Below are 6316 nucleotides of genomic sequence, written 5' to 3'. Positions count from 1 at the left end.
GTCTCCCATGTGGATGGCAGGGGCCCGAGTACTGGCGCCATCTTTTGCCGCCTTCCCAGGCACATTCGCAGGAAGCTGGATCACAAGCGGAGTGGCCAGGACTTGAACAGGCACTGCCATATGAAATGCCAGTGTTTCAAGCAGCCATTTAACCTGCTGTGCCACAGTGCCCGCCCCTTTCCTTGAGTTCTGCTTATGGATTATAGGTTGGAGCCACAGGAAGCAGCAGTTTAGGCCAGAAGGCCAAGTGAACTAACAGCAGCCTGGCATGGCCTGTTCCTGTTACAATTTGGCCCAACTGTAGTGGTTACGACGCCATTTAGGATGCCTACATCCCCTAGTAGAGTGCCTGGGTTTGCGGTTCAGCTCCATGGGCCATTTTGGCTTCCTGTTAATGGGTACCCTGGACAGCAGGATATAATGGCTTAAGTGTTTGAGTCCCTGCCCCTACAACGTGGGAGTTGGAATTCCAGACTCATGGCTCCAACCTGGCCCAGCCCTGGTTATTGTGGGCATTTGGTGAATGAACAAGGTCTCTCTCTCATTTTAAAATGAAAATAGGGGCCTGCTCCATGGCACAGTGGGTTAATCCTCCACCTGTAGTGCCAGCATCCCCTGTGGGCACTGGTTCTAGTCCCGGCTGCTCCACTTCTGATCCAGCTCTCTGCTATGTCCTGGGAAAGCAGTAGAAGATGGCCCAAGTGCTTGGGCCCCTGCACCCGCGTAGGAAACCAGGAAGAGACTAGCTTTGGATTGGCACAGTTCCAGCTGTTGTGGCCATCTAGGGAGTGAATCAATGAAAGGAAGACCTTTCTGTCTCTCCCTCTCACTATCTGTAACTCTACCTTTCAGATAAATTTAAAAAAAAAATGAAAATAAAAATTTAAAGAATATCGACCCATCTAATGTAATGTATATATGAATGGAGTAGAATATATATATGAATTTTATGTGATGTGTGCCCTTTCTCCAAAACCACCATGGAAGATAGGAGCCAGCCTCAATTTAGAGTTGAGAAAACTCACCCAGCCTGAAGTTAAGTGAGTTGTTCAAGGTCACAGAACTTATAAGTCAGAGTCAGGATTGATACTCTTCCATCCAACACCATGCCACCTTTTTTTTTTTTTTTTTTTTTTTTTTTTTTTTTAAAGATTTATTTATTTACTATTTGAAAGAGTTACAGAGAAGTAGTAGAGGCAGAGAGACAGAGGTCTTCCATCTGCTGGTTCACTCCCCAAATGGCCATAATGGCCATAGCTAGCCGATCCAAAGCTGGGAGCCAGGAGCTTCTTCTTGGTCTCCCATGTGGATGCAAGGGCCCAAGGACTTGGGCCATCTTCTACTGGCTTCCCAGGTCATAGCAGAAAGCTGGATCAGAAGTGGAGCAGCTGGGACTGGAAATGGCGCCCATGTGGGATGTCGGCAGTACAGGCAGTGATGGCTTTACCCACTACACCACAGTACCACCCACATTGCCTTCTTAAAAAATGTATATATATATATATATGTATATGTGTGTGTGTGTGTGTATATATATATATGTAGCAGAGGGAGAGAGCACTCCCATACTCTGGTTTACTCAAATGGCCACAATACCTTACCAGGCCAAGGCAGGAGCCTTGAACTCCATCCTGGGCTCCCACATTGGGTGGCAGGGGCCCAAGCACTTGAGCCATCTTCTGCCTTCTCAGGTGCACTAACAGGCATCTGGATCAGAAGCAAAGTAGCGGGGACCTAAACCAGCTCTCTGATGTGGCTTAACCTGCTGTGCCAAAATGCCAGTTCCCTGCATTACTTTCTTAAGTAATTATTCCCATTTATTAAAATCCTGACTGTTAAGTGAACCGCAGGAATCTTCGCATTAGTTAGACAAGAACCTGAGACCAGTGACTTGCCTGAGAAAGAGGCAGAGGCTCCTTTCTTTGTTGAGATGAACTTCTGCTGTAAAGGGCCGGGTTGTAAATGTGTGAGGCTTTGAAAGCAACTACTCAGCCCTGCATGTGAAGCACAAAAGCAGCCATAGACAATGCATAACGAGTGTTGCTGTACTCCAGGTTTCATTTACAAAAACAAGGGCTCACTGGAGTACCTTGTGTGCCATGGTTTGTCAACCTCTGCCTTGAATCAGTTATTTTTTTAAAGCTTTTTTTATGTATTTATTTGAAAGAGTTACACAGAGAGATGAGAGGCAGAGAGATGGAGAAAGGTCTTCTATCCAGTGGCTCACTCCCCAATTGGCTGCAACAGCCAGAGCTACACCAGTCCAGAGCCAGGAGCCTCTAACAGGTCTCCCTCTCTGCGGGTACAGGGGCCCAAGGACCTGGGCCATCTTCCACTGCTTTCCCAGGCCATGGCAGAGAGCTGGGTCGGAAATGAAGCGGCCAGGACTTACTTGACTGGCACCCATATGGGATGCAGGCGCCTCAGGCCAGGGCGTTAACCCGCTGCACCACAGCGCCAGCCCCCGCATCAGTTATTTTGTAAACATTAATGTACTCACAAATCACTTGGAGATCTTGTTAAAATGCAGATTTTGATTGAGTAGGGCCTAAGATTCAGCATTTCTAACTGGTGGCCAGCGGGCACCAGTGCTGCTCCTTTGTGGGCCACCATGAGTAGCAAAGTACTAGACTTTCACTGGCCAATAATACAGCCCTGGCTACATGGATCTTATTTTAAGATTTATTTATTTATTTAAAAGAGTTAGAGACACAGATCCATCCACTGGTTCACTCTCCAAATGGCTGCATCAGCCAGAGCTGGGCCAGGCCAAAGCCAGGAGCCTAGAATTCCATCTGCATCTCCCACATGGGTGGCAGGGGCCCAACTTGGGCCATTGTCAGCTGCTTCCCGAGGGACGTTAACAGGGAAGTGGATCAGAAGTAGAGCAGCCAGGACTCAAACTGGTGTTCCTCTGGTGGCATCTCAGGCAGTGACTTAACTCTGTGCCGCAATGCCAGCTCCTTCCCCTGGATGCGCTGAGTACCTGAAATCTGGCTAGGCCAAATTGAAATGTGTTATAAAATACCCACTGGAGGGGCTGGTGCTGTGGCCTAGTGGGTAAAGCTGCCTCTTGCAGTATTGGCATCTCATATGGACACTGGTTCGAGTCTTGGCTGCTCCACTTTCAATCCAGCTCTCTACTATGGCCTGGGAAAGCAGTGGAAGATGGCCCAAGTCCTTGGTTCCCTGCATCTGCATGGGAGACCTCGGAAGAGGCTCAAGGCTCCTGGCTTCAGATCAGCACAGCTGCAGCCATTGTGGCCATCTGGGGAGTGAACCAGCAGATGGAAGACCTCTCTCTCTCTCTCTCTCTCTCTATCTATCTGCCTTTGCCTCTCTGTAACTCTGCCTTTCAAATAAATAAATAAAACTTAAAAAAAAAAAAGACTACCTACTGGATACCTGAATCAGACTTAGGACCCAAAAGTGTAAGTGAAATACCATGGTGTTTAGTACTGATTACATGTTAAAATGGCAGTGAAAAGTAATTACACCTGTTTTTATTTTTCTAATGTGGCTAGAAAATTTAAAATCAGACAATTTGTGGTGTGGGTTGTGCTTCTGTTGGGCAGTGGTGCCCCAGACCACATCTGTCTTTAGAAGGTGAACTAAGGGGGCTGGCGCTGTGGCTCACTTGGTTTATCCTCCGTCTATGGTGCCAGCATTCCTTATGGGCGCCGGATTCTGTCCCGGCTGCTCCTCTTCCAGTCCAGCTCTCTGCTGTGGCCCAGGAAGGCAGTGGAGGATGGCCCAAGTGCTTGGGCCCTGCACCCGCGTGGGAGACCAGGAGGAGGCACCTGGCTCCTGGCTTCAGATTGGCGCAGTGCCGGCCATAGCGGCCTTTTGGGGAGTGAACCAACGGAAGGAAGACCTTTCTCTCTGTCTCTCTCTCACTGTCTATAACTCTACCCATCAAATTAAAAAAAAAAAAAAAAAAAAGGTGAACAGGTGAACTAAAAGCTGGGTTACTGCTAAATAAAAATAAAGGAGAAAATACCTCAAGAAATTGAGAAGATTGGTTCGACATTTGGAAATGCCATGGAGCTCAGCCTGGATTTTAGTAAATGTACCTCTTGGATCCAATTGGTGTTTTACTTGATATTCAGAGCTAGGCAAGGTGCTCCTTCCACCACGGGGGCCTGCTACCTGGGATCCTATCAAAAGCCCTGATTTCCATAATTTGTAAAATGAAAAAGGTAAGTATTGTGTAGATTTTTTTTTCCTTTGCAAAAGTAAAGTTGATTGTTTAAGAAATGTCATTTGGGGCCGGCGCCGCGGCTCAATAGGCTAATCCTCCACCTAGCAGCGCCGGCACACCGGGTTCTTGTCCCGGTCGGGGTGCCGGATTCTGTCCTGGTTGCCCCTCTTCCAGGCCAGCTCTCTGCTGTGACCAGGGAGTGCAGTGGAGGATGGCCCAAGTGCTTGGGCCCTGCACCCCATGGGAGACCAGGAGAAGCACCTGGCTCCTTGCTTCGGATCAGCAGGATGTGCCGGCCACAGCGCACCGGCTGCGGCGGCCATTGGAGGGTGAACCAACAGCAAAGGAAGACCTTTCTCTCTCTCTCTCTCTCACTGTCCACTCTGCCTGTCAAAAAAAAAAAAAAAAAAAAAAAGTCCTTTGGGTGGACACCCTGCCAAGTCGCCACAGCAAATAAAGAGGCAGCCTTACTTGTCAAACTTGCATACATTGTAGTCAGACTTGAGTCTGATCCCCGCCCCCACACCACCTCACCTTGGTGCCTGTAGTGCACTGTGGTGTCAGGGCGTCATCTGGAGTGGCTCCCGCTGTGACGCAGCAGGTAAAGGCACCACCTGTGATGCTGGCGGCCAACATGGGTGCCGGCTCGTGTCCTGGCTGCCCCTCTTCCAATCCAGTTCTGGGTTAATGGTCTGAGAAAACAGCCCTTACACCCATGTGGGAGCCTGGGAAGGAGCTTCAGCCTGGCCACTGCGGCCATCTGAGGAGTGAACCAGCAGATGGAAGACCTCGCCGTCTCTCCCTCTCTGCTCACGCTGCCTTTCAAATAAATTTAACAACAACAAAAGTGGCCTCTGGAGTTACTCCTCAAACACTGTGCCCGTTCTGATCACGTGGGAAGGCAGATCTTCTTCCACAGCGGCCTCAGAGTGACTTCGGATTGATACACGGTGTGCACTGAAAGCTCAGATTTCATTTTTCTTTAATCCTTTCCTCAAGGCTCACATTCTTCCTTGCTGGGGATTCAAACATTTGGTTCATTCCAGTCTCCACAATGGAGTCACTGAAGTCTGCCTTTGTTTTAGGGATGTTGTGTGTTAGTGATTGAGATAAGAATTTATGACCTGTGTAAGACAGATGGGGTGATTTCTAAGTGTGTTTAACTTACATGCGAGGATAAAGCTATTTTTTTTAAAAGATTTTATTTATTGGAGCCGGTGCTGTGGTGCAGCAGGTTAAAATCCTGACCTGCAGTGCCGGCATCCCATATGAGTACCGGATTGAGTCCCGGCTGCTCCACTTCCGTGCAGCTCCCTGCTAATGCACCTGGGAAAGCAGCGGAAGATGGCCCAAGTGCTTGGCCCCTGCTCCCACGTGCAAGTCCTGGAGGAAGCTCCTGGCTTTGGATCAGCCCAGCTCTGGCCATTGTGGCCATCTGGGGAGTGAACCAGCAGATGGAAGACTTCTCTCTATGTCTCTCCCTCTCTCTGTAACTCTACCTCTCAAATAAATAAATAAATAAATTTTTAAAGGAGGGAGGGCTGCCTACTTCCATAATGCAAGAGTGAATGAATTAGTGGTCTCCAAAGGAGTCCCTTGGACTCTACCCTAGAGCCTTCTGAGGAATTTTTTAAATGAAAATTCTGTATCCTACCCATATTTACTGAATCAGAGTCTTTGTGAGAATTGACAGTAAGCCAATTTTTTCTTTTCGTGCATTCACCAAAAACAAACACGCAAACAAAAACCCTGAGCCATTTATCTGAAAAGTGTGGAACACTTAGCATGGACCAGCTGCTGGGGACTCAACACTGAGGGAACAGAAAGCAGCATTTGCTTTTTTTTTTTTTTTTTTTTTTTTTACAGGCAGAGTGGACAGTGAGAGAGAGACAGAGAGAAAGGTCTTCCTTTGCCGTTGGTTCACTCCCCAGTGACCGCCACGGCTGGCGCACCACGCTGATCCGAAGCCAGGAGCCAGGTGCTTCTCCTGGTCTCCCATGGGGTGCAGGGCCCAAGCACCTGGGCCATCCTCCACTGCACTCCCTGGCCACAGCAGAGAGCTGGCCTGGAAGAGGGGCAACTGGGACAGAATCCGGCGCCCCGACCAGGACTAGA

The sequence above is a fragment of the Oryctolagus cuniculus genome, chromosome 7 (assembly GCF_051225735.1).
Source record: "Oryctolagus cuniculus isolate XC-2025 breed Fujian yellow rabbit chromosome 7, ASM5122573v1, whole genome shotgun sequence".
Classification (NCBI taxonomy): domain Eukaryota; kingdom Metazoa; phylum Chordata; class Mammalia; order Lagomorpha; family Leporidae; genus Oryctolagus; species Oryctolagus cuniculus.
This window is presented reverse-complemented; position numbering follows the sequence as displayed.